The sequence below is a fragment of the Thermobia domestica genome, chromosome 2 (genome assembly GCF_964235325.1).
Source record: "Thermobia domestica chromosome 2, izTheDome1.hap1.1, whole genome shotgun sequence".
NCBI classification, from domain to species: domain Eukaryota; kingdom Metazoa; phylum Arthropoda; class Insecta; order Zygentoma; family Lepismatidae; genus Thermobia; species Thermobia domestica.
The window spans coordinates 205,371,179-205,383,038 of NC_137455.1; positions in this window are offsets into that span (position 1 = coordinate 205,371,179).

Here is an 11,860-nt window from a genome sequence, read left to right on the forward strand (position 1 = left end):
TGCACAGTAAAATTAAATTTCCAATTAATTACACATTGCACGCATGCGCAGAAAAATTACACTAGACTACAGACTGTTCCAGTTGCAGTGCTGGTTCCGGTTCAATAAAGAAGACTACGTGCAACAGGCAGGTCATAAAAGACTATGACCTATTTTTCATCCCCTAAATAACATAGTATACACCCACACTTGGTTGCGTATGCCAAATCTGATTTAGTACAAATAACACGCATGCGCAGAAACATTTACATTTCCGATTCGACCATGCTGGTAAAGAATACCACACTTATTTCTACCTGGGTCTTATAGTTTATGTGGGGGATAGGCCCTTTCTATGACAATTTTAACCGATTTGGATGAAACTCGGTATATGAGGGTTTTCGAACATGCTGATTACAAATATCATACTTATTTTTACCTGGGTCTTATGGTTCATGTGGGATACGCCCTTTCTATGATAATTTTAACCGATTTGGATGAAACTCGGCATATGGGGGTTTTGGACCATGCTGAGTACGAATATCATACTTATTTTTAACTGGGTCCTATAGTTTTTGTGGCATACGCCCTTTCTATGACAATTTTATCCAATTTGGATGAAACTCGGCATATGGGGGTTTTCGGACATGCTGATTACCAATACCACACCTACTTTTACCTGTGTCTTATAGTTTATGAGGGATACGTCGTTTGTATGACACTTAAAACCTAATAACTCAAAAACGGGTCCACATATTGAGGTCGTGTTTCCACATTTAGTAACGGGTCACCAGCAACCACAAGATCCGAAACATTGACCATCGAGGTCAAAGGTCAACCTACTTAAAACCTAATCACTCGAAAACGGAGCCACATATTGAGATGGTGTTTCCAAGTCTGGTAATTGGTCATCAGGTACTACAAGATCCAAAACATTGACCATCGAGGTCAAAGGTCAACATACTTAAAACTTAATAAAACGAAAACTGAGCCACATATTGAGGTGCTGTTTCCACATTTAGTAATCGGCCACCAACTACTACAAGTTCCAAAATACCGATCATCGAGGTCAAAGGTCAACATACTTAAAACTTAATAACACGAAAACGGATCCACATATTGAGATGGTGTTTCCAAATCTAGTAATAGATCATCAGGTACTACAAGTTCCAAAATAATGACCATCGAGGTCAAAGGTCAACATACTTAAAACTTAATAACACGAAAACGGACCCACATATTGAGATGGTGTTGCCACATTTAGTAATTGGTCATCAACTACTACAAGTTCCAAAATATTGACCATCGTGGTCAAAAGGTTAAAGTACTTAAAACCTAATCACTCGAAAACGGAGGCACATATTGAGGTGCGGTTTCCAAATCTAGTAATAGGTCATCAACTAGTACACGTTAAAAAACGTACTGACTTTCGAGGTCAAAGGTCAAATATTTAAACCTTAATAACTCGTAAACGGAGTCAGCAAGAGATTTCTGTGACCTATAATTTTTTTGTTCCAAGCAGAAAAAGTGAAGAATGAATAAATTTTAGTGACTTATTTGCTATTGTACTAACGAGAAAAAATCAGAACAACGCCATTTTTAACTAGCTCAGAATTTCTGTACATTTTTGGTTATTCAAAATAATTTGGATGGACTAACGAAAAAGAAAGCAGAGATATGCCATTTTAGCTAGCTGAGAATTTAAAGAAACAAAGGGAACCTACTCAATTTTCTATCAACGAGAAATGCCATATTTCAACTACCTCAGAATTTATGTCTTCTTGTACTAATTAAATAAACGAAGGAATATTGTACCAATGAGAAATGCCATTTTTTCTAGACGATGTTCTAATATTTAAACAAACGAAGGGGTGAATTTGAGTGACCTATTCAATTTTGTACCAATGAGAAATAACGTCCTATTTTAAATAAACAAACAAACGGATAAATTTAACCGGCTCAGAAGTGTACTATTTAAACAAACGAAGGTCTCTTGAGCGAGATTTCCAATTTTGTAGCAAGAAGGACTATTTTCTAACTAACTCAAATTTGGATGGAGTGTTTAGTTTTGTTCGAACCAGAAAAATTTGATTGGATTATTTCCTTATGTACCAACTGGGAAAAGTGAAGGAATAAATTTGGGTAGAATATTTAGTTTTGTACCTAGCAAAATAAGAAAAAGAAGTGAAGAACGAATAAAATTTGGATGGACTATTTTCTTATGTACCAACAAACAAAATGGAGGACCAGCGACAAAAAAGAAACCGAAGGAGGAATAAATTTGGGTGACCTAATCAGTTTGTAATAAGCAGAATCAGCATTCTATACTTTTTCTGCCATTCATTGGGGTTGTCCTATTTCCTTTTGTACCAACGAGAACCATTTTTAACAGACATAGAATTTGTACCAAACAGAAAAGAGGAGCTACACGATTAAACAAAGCAATCAATTTTTAACTAGCTCAGAATTTATGTGCCTTTTGTAACGAAGAAACAAATTTGAAGGAGGTTCATTTTAACTAATCCTGCTGCGAGTAGATCAATTAGTACATAGTAAACAAATAAAACAATATGGCATTATTGCGACTTTCATTTTTGAATACATACGAATTAGGCCACTATGGCAAAAAATTCTACTCTCTCCTTATGCTTTAGAAACCCGCTAGTAGGGCGTCGATTCAGTAATCCATATTGGAGTATACCTTTTATACAACAAACAAGTCTACTGTCTTCGGCACGCATTTTAGACCAAGGGCAGCAAGACACTATATTAAATAACACTTCTGCTGGATAGAAATTCGATTCTCTCGATCTTCTGCTTTACTTGGAAATTATCCACATCTTGGAATTTATCAGGTTACATCTAGTAAAAGAAAACGAACAGATAATTTTGAGACAGTTCCATATGGGTAAATACAGTATTAGTAGAAACGATAGTTTTCAATTAAGTAGAGATAAGGAGAGAGTGAAAAAAAATGGAAAATTAAATTTTAAATCATTATTATTATTATTATTTTAGAGGTCAAAAGGAAGAATAAATGAATTTGAGTGGCATATGTACGGAATTTTGTTTTGTAAAGGGCAAAAAAAATTGAATGGAATATTTTATTTTGTATCAGCCGGAAATTTAGTGTGGAAACTTGGTGAAAAAGAATAACAAATGTTTTTTCTCACAATAAAGCTATACATACACAATTATCCATTATGGCAAAAAAAATACTACTTTCTCCTTATGCTTAGTTGGAGTAGACTTCGATAACAAGAACGATACATTGTGTAAGAATTTCCAATTAATAGCGGTATTGCACTGTACTTATAATAGTCTGTAATAGTGCAGTTTATTGAAGTCTACTAGCAATAATGATCTCTAAGAGAGTTATTAGGTAAAGATAACGATTACACCGTCATTCTGCGAACACATTTATACGATCCAATTTCTCAGATTTAAACAAAGAAAGACCATATTCTGCTACTCAAACAAACGAAGGAATAAGCTCAGAATTTCTATACCTTTTTGTGCTATTCAAATAAAGGAAGGAATAAACCTATTCACTTTTGTACCAACCACAAAAAAATGGAAGAAGGACCATTATAACAAGCTCACTATTTTTGTACCATTTTTATTACTCTATTTCATTTTTGTAACAATCAGAAGAAAACAGCTCAGAATTTTATACCTTTGTGGTGTTACATTTTGTATATTTTTGTGTCATCCGTTGAACAAATTAAATTGACTCTCCCGTCACTATATGGGTATTGACGTGTGTTTAGCGAATGAGGTTTACAAAATACTAACGGCGACGCTAAAGTCCAAAGTTTCCCGGTCACTAACTAAATTGCGTCATAATTCAATTATAACTTAATCCATAGCAATTAGCGTACTAAAGAAAACTGATGAAGGACGACGAATCATAACAGCATGCATGACCATTTTTTGATCACAACAGAAGAAATCATATCAAAGTAAGAATCAACTCATCAAGGAAAACAAAAGTTTCATGTTCCACACCATCTATAAAGAGTGCTGCAGATAATTAAGCAGCGTTACGAATGCGTTACCTAACACTTGTATTGCTAAGGTACTGGCTATTGCTCAACGATTCAATTATCTTTTAAACTTTCTTTCCTCGTCTAAGTCCAAAACGACAAATATATATTTCTGCAGTTATGTATTTTATTATAATGGAATATAAGATTATGGAGTATATTTGGAAATAATAGAACATACATCATGATGTTATATTAACGAATTATTTTGCATTGCCCTGAAACATATTATTAAACACGGCGAATGCATAGAATGCTTTTATTGTAGGTATATAAGTAGATGTGTCACACTTGATTTGTTTTTGCGGAAGAGTAGAAAAATGACTAGCATGGAAATTGCTTATGTTTCACCTAGAGAAAAAGAAATTCAGCGTGAAAACGAGAAACCAATACTGTTAATCCACCCGTCTGACCCTGATTTGCCAGATGAATTACATGATAAAGTGAGAATCATATATCCAACACAAGAAATAGAAGAAATATATTATTTTAGACGCTATAATAGATATAATGATGAAATACTCCCGGAAAGTGATGATGACAGTGTTTCAAATATTACCTGTTTTGGAGTGGAAGCTAATGAGTGCGAGTGTACTAGTGAAAGTATTAGTCATGCATGTGTTATACAATTATTTAATGAGTATACACCAAATTCAGTATTATTATATGAAGCATGTTCTAAACATAATGAGAATGAAAAAGATCACAACTGTTTGCTGCAGTATGATTACGAATTATTGCAAAAGGTGTGGACAATCTTAATTAAACGTGAAATGAGAGAGAAAATCTATAAACTTTATATAAAGAAGCATTTTAAAGGTTGTAATATTAAGAACACTTATACTTTGGAGAAAAAATTTAATCTGGTATATGAATACATTACAGAGTGTGATTATTATATCAACAAAATAGTAGAAATGTTTTTAGAGAAAGATAAACAATTATTTAATTCTGTAAATGAACACTGAGCCCCCTGTAGCATATGCATTTGATTGTGAATGAATAGAAGAACTTGAACTGATAAATGGATCAATTAGTAGTATTGTAAAATTACAAACATTGGACTCTGGCAACTGATTTGTCAGGGAGAGGCAATTTAATTTGTTCTCTGGATGACACAAACATATACAAAATGTAACACCACAAAGGTATAACATTCTGAGCTGTTTTCTTCTGATTGTTACAAAAATGAAATAGAATAATACAAAATGGTATAAAAATAGTGAGCTTGTTATAATGGTCCTTCTTCCCTTTTTGTGGATGGTATAAAAGTGAATAGGTTTATTTGAATAGCACAAAAAGGTATAGAAATTCTGAGCTTATTCCTTCGTTTGTTTGAGTAGCAGAATATGGTCTTATAAATGTGTTCGCAGAATGGAGGTGTAATTGTTATCTTTACCTAATAACTCTCTTAGAGATCATTATTGCTGGTAGACTACAATAAACTGCACTATTACATACTATTATAAGTACAGTGCAATACCGCTATTATTTGGAAATTCTTACCCAATGTATCGAAGTCTACTCCAACTAAGCATAAGGAGAAAGTAGTATTTTTTTCTGCCATAATGGATTATTCTGTATGTATAGCTTTATTGTGAGAAAAACCATTTGTTATTCTTTTTCACCAAGTTTCCAAATACCGCGAGGTCCAACAGATAGGTATCAGGAGATACCGCAAAAAGGCCTGTTTTACCACATCGTGTAAAGCAACCAAGTAAATCCGCAATCTGGATACTTGGCCTGAACTCGCACACAGGATTCCAAAACTTTAATAACTCATAAAAAGTGTCCTGCGTTCCCCCATAGCGAAAGAAAGCTATCACAGTATAACTATTACCCTTAGTTTTCATGGCAAAAAAGGTAGCTGATTGGAAAAGAGAACTGTGTGCAGTTAAACGAGTAACCAACGACAAAAAGTCTATCTTAATATCTACCTGCGATAAATGCTTAACAAATTCTATCATATACCATTTGTTATAGCGACTATTAAACAAATATCTATCCATCAAATAATTGTCTACCACATCGTTATAGTGGCCATTGTGCTCAACAAAACGTGGCTTTATACCATTATCCAATCGAAAATATCTAACTGTAGACCTAGAATAAGCGGGGCGACCATTACGTTGTACCACAGGGAAATGAAAAACTTCGGCCATTATAATGCGCACAACCAGGTATGTGTTAAAGGTTTTAGTCGTTAATACAAAATAAAGAAGCCAACAAAACTAAATATTCTACACCTTCTCGGTGGTACTAAATAGTACAAAATACTTAAATTGATACAATGGTACAACACTAAATTCCCGGCTGATACAAAATAAAATATTCCATTCAAATTATTTTTGCCCTTTACAAAACTAAATTCCGTACATATGCCACTCAAATTCATTTATTCTTCCTTTTGACCTCTAAAATAATAATAATAATAATGATTTAAAATTTAATTTTCCATTTTTTTCACTCTCTCCTTATCTCTACTTAATTGAAAACTATCGTTTCTACTAATACTGTATTTACCCATATGGAACTGTCTCAAAATTATCTGTTCGTTTTCTTTTACTAGATGTAACCTGATAAATTCCAAGATGTGGATAATTTCCAAGTAAAGCAGAAGATCGAGAGAATCGAATTTCTATCCAGCAGAAGTGTTATTTAATATAGTGTCTTGCTGCCCTTGGTCTAAAATGCGTGCCGAAGACAGTAGACTTGTTTGTTGTATAAAAGGTATACTCCAATATGGATTACTGAATCGACGCCCTACTAGCGGGTTTCTAAAGCATAAGGAGAGAGTAGAATTTTTTGCCATAGTGGCCTAATTCGTATGTATTCAAAAATGAAAGTCGCAATAATGCCATATTGTTTTATTTGTTTACTATGTACTAATTGATCTACTCGCAGCAGGATTAGTTAAAATGAACCTCCTTCAAATTTGTTTCTTCGTTACAAAAGGCACATAAATTCTGAGCTAGTTAAAAATTGATTGCTTTGTTTAATCGTGTAGCTCCTCTTTTCTGTTTGGTACAAATTCTATGTCTGTTAAAAATGGTTCTCGTTGGTACAAAAGGAAATAGGACAACCCCAATGAATGGCAGAAAAAGTATAGAATGCTGATTCTGCTTATTACAAACTGATTAGGTCACCCAAATTTATTCCTCCTTCGGTTTCTTTTTTGTCGCTGGTCCTCCATTTTGTTTGTTGGTACATAAGAAAATAGTCCATCCAAATTTTATTCGTTCTTCACTTCTTTTTCTTATTTTGCTAGGTACAAAACTAAATATTCTACCCAAATTTATTCCTTCACTTTTCCCAGTTGGTACATAAGGAAATAATCCAATCAAATTTTTCTGGTTCGAACAAAACTAAACACTCCATCCAAATTTGAGTTAGTTAGAAAATAGTCCTTCTTGCTACAAAATTGGAAATCTCGCTCAAGAGACCTTCGTTTGTTTAAATAGTACACTTCTGAGCCGGTTAAATTTATCCGTTTGTTTGTTTATTTAAAATAGGACGTTATTTCTCATTGGTGCAAAATTGAATAGGTCACTCAAATTCACCCCTTCGTTTGTTTAAATATTAGAACATCGTCTAGAAAAAATGGCATTTCTCATTGGTACAATATTCCTTCGTTTATTTAATTAGTACAAGAAGACATAAATTCTGAGGTAGTTGAAATATGGCATTTCTCGTTGATAGAAAATTGAGTAGGTTCCCTTTGTTTCTTTAAATTCTCAGCTAGCTAAAATGGCATATCTCTGCTTTCTTTTTCGTTAGTCCATCCAAATTATTTTGAATAACCAAAAATGTACAGAAATTCTGAGCTAGTTAAAAATGGCGTTGTTCTGATTTTTTCTCGTTAGTACAATAGCAAATAAGTCACTAAAATTTATTCATTCTTCACTTTTTCTGCTTGGAACAAAAAAAATATAGGTCACAGAAATCTCTTGCTGACTCCGTTTACGAGTTATTAAGGTTTAAATATTTGACCTTTGACCTCGAAAGTCAGTACGTTTTTTAACGTGTACTAGTTGATGACCTATTACTAGATTTGGAAACCGCACCTCAATATGTGCCTCCGTTTTCGAGTGATTAGGTTTTAAGTACTTTAACCTTTTGACCACGATGGTCAATATTTTGGAACTTGTAGTAGTTGATGACCAATTACTAAATGTGGCAACACCATCTCAATATGTGGGTCCGTTTTCGTGTTATTAAGTTTTAAGTATGTTGACCTTTGACCTCGATGGTCATTATTTTGGAACTTGTAGTACCTGATGATCTATTACTAGATTTGGAAACACCATCTCAATATGTGGATCCGTTTTCGTGTTATTAAGTTTTAAGTATGTTGACCTTTGACCTCGATGATCGGTATTTTGGAACTTGTAGTAGTTGGTGGCCGATTACTAAATGTGGAAACAGCACCTCAATATGTGGCTCAGTTTTCGTTTTATTAAGTTTTAAGTATGTTGACCTTTGACCTCGATGGTCAATGTTTTGGATCTTGTAGTACCTGATGACCAATTACCAGACTTGGAAACACCATCTCAATATGTGGCTCCGTTTTCGAGTGATTAGGTTTTAAGTAGGTTGACCTTTGACCTCGATGGTCAATGTTTCGGATCTTGTGGTTGCTGGTGACCCGTTACTAAATGTGGAAACACGACCTCAATATGTGGACCCGTTTTTGAGTTATTAGGTTTTAAGTGTCATACAAACGACGTATCCCTCATAAACTATAAGACACAGGTAAAAGTAGGTGTGGTATTGGTAATCAGCATGTCCGAAAACCCCCATATGCCGAGTTTCATCCAAATTGGATAAAATTGTCATAGAAAGGGCGTATGCCACAAAAACTATAGGACCCAGTTAAAAATAAGTATGATATTCGTACTCAGCATGGTCCAAAACCCCCATATGCCGAGTTTCATCCAAATCGGTTAAAATTATCATAGAAAGGGCGTATCCCACATGAACCATAAGACCCAGGTAAAAAAAAGTATGATATTTGTAATCAGCATGTTCGAAAACCCTCATATACCGAGTTTCATCCAAATCGGTTAAAATTGTCATAGAAAGGGCGTATCCCCCACATAAACTACTAGCAGCGTTCACCCCGCTTCGCTGGGGTCACCCCGGAACGCAATAAACTTTGTTACTTAGATAATTTTTACTCTTTCGCTTTCAAGTGATATGATAAAAACCATAGAAGATTGGAGTAAATGTTAACATTATATCGCCTGTCATTTATGTTAACCCGCCGAGTGACACGGTCATGTGGGTTGCATATAAATACGGTTAGATTTAGCTATGATGAGCTAACAAAGGATTTGTACGTTATGGACACTTGAATGGTCAATTATCTCAAGACACTGGTAATTGAAAATTAAAGTGATATGATAAAAACCATCTAGGGTCCAAATCTTAATAACCCCCCAAAAATGAAAGAAATTGGTTCAGCCGTATTAGCGTGATGAGCTAACAAAGGATTTGTACGTTCTCTTTTATATATATAGATAGATAAGACCCAGGTAGAAATAAGTGTGGTATTCTTTACCAGCATGGTCGAATCGGAAATGTAAATGTTTCTGCGCATGCGTGTTATTTGTACTAAATCGGATTTGGCATACGCAACCAAGTGTGGGTGTATACTATGTTATTTAGGGGATGAAAAATAGGTCATAGTCTTTTATGACCTGCCTGTTGCACGTAGTCTTCTTTATTGAACCGGAACCAGCACTGCAACTGGAACAGTCTGTAGTCTAGTGTAATTTTTCTGCGCATGCGTGCAATGTGTAATTAATTGGAAATTTAATTTTACTGTGCATAAGCAATCAAGTGTGTGTGTGTGTGTGTTGTTATTTTTTTATTCTCGTAAAAGAGAACGGGGGTGTTATGTCTTATTTTATGTTTCTGCGCATAGACGTAGTCTGCTCCTAAATCGGAACAATCTGCGGTCTGCTCTATTATGTTGCTATAAAGGGCTCGTAAAAGAGAACGGGGGTGCTATGTCTTATTTTATGTTTCTGCGCATAGCCGTAATCTGATCCTGAACTGGAACAGTCTGAGATCTGCTGTGTGCGCGCGCGCGTGTGTGTGTGTGTGTGTGTGTGTGTGTTCTGGTACCATTGATAAAGAGAACGGCAGTTCTGCGCATGCGTGTAATCTGCTCCGGGGGAATCGGAACAGTTTGCATAATCTGCTCCTGAACCGGAACTGGCACTGTAACTGGAACAGTTTGTTATGTGACTGTAATTTTTCTGCGTATGCGTGCAATCTGTAATAAATTGGAAATTTAATTTTACTGCGCATAAGCAATCAAGTGTGTGTGTGTGTGTGAGTGAGTGTGTGTGTGTGTGTGTGTGTTGTTATTTTTTTTATTCTCGTAAAAGAGAACGGGGGTGTTATGACTTATTTTATGTTTCTGCGCATAGCCGTAATCTGCTCCTGAACTGGAACAATCTGCGGTCTGCTGTGTGTGTGTGTGTGTGTTGTTATTTTTTAACGGCGAAATCGGAACAGTTTTGCGCATATGCGCAGTAGGTCAAAAATTGGTCTCCATCTTGAATACAAAATGGAGGACGATCACGTGATAAAGGGAACGACTACACCCCATTATTCTTTGCTATGTTCTTTTATTAGCTCTGCTATGTTACATAGTCTTATGTAATTTCTGCTATGTTTAAATAAGGGGTGGAAACTATGCTCATAAAAGGGAACGAGTGCACCCCTGCTATGTTAGATAGTCTTATGCTATATGCACTATGTTATAAGTTCGTAGTCTCTGTGTAATTTCTGCTATCTTAAAAGTGCTCATAATATAGTCTTGTGTGCTATCGATCTGCTGTGTTCGTAAAGTGCTCATAAAAGGGAACGAATCTTATGTAATATCTGCTCCGGAGGAACCGGAACAGGTCGGTAATGGAACTTGAGTCGGAACAGGGAGTCGGAACAGGAATCGGAACCGGAACAGGAATCGAATCCGGAACAGGAACCGGAACTGGAACAGGAACCGGAGCAGTTTGTTTGCGCATGCGCAGTAGGAAAAAGCACCCCCAAGTCACCCCTACCTACTTGTAGATCACAGATATACACGAAATCGACCATACTGAAATATTGTGTTATGTATGAAGTTAGATTGTCTTCATTCGAGAGAGGTACCGATATATTTTTCCCTGTACCGATGTGTGACGCACAAACATAGTGGTCATTGTTTTAAGCGCACAAGTAGCAGACCAGAATTCAATCGCAAATTTCGACTAGTTGGAATCATCGCATCAGCGAAAGGAAGTGTTGTCCGTAATCAACTACCTTTTAGTAATAATAATAATAATAATAATAATAATAATAATAATAATAATAATAATAATAATAATAAATCAGTGGAAATGTCCATTGTGTGCCCTAGATGTCGATAACAAATTCTATTCTGTGTAATGTTTTCTATCTCCTGAATAATTACCGGTATGTGAATTTAATTGAAAAATTATATAAGCTGTCTGAACTGCTTTTTTCGTGCTGTCGGAAACTGACACTTATATAAACAACGACTACTCAATACGAACTGCTCCTTTTGGTAAATGGGCTTCACTTTACTGTTGCGGCAATTTCTACACTTGTGGCATAAGGTTCGGTGTAAAATACGTGAAACGTGGAAACTCATAAATCGGCGAAACGGTTTCAAACAACTCAAAAAATAGTATCTAGGTAGTATCGTGGAGTGTAATTATTATTATTTGTTTTCTTGTTTTACCTCGATACGAAATAACAGAATGAAACCAATTTTATGAATAATATATATATATATATTGGCAGTATTATATGTCAAGCTG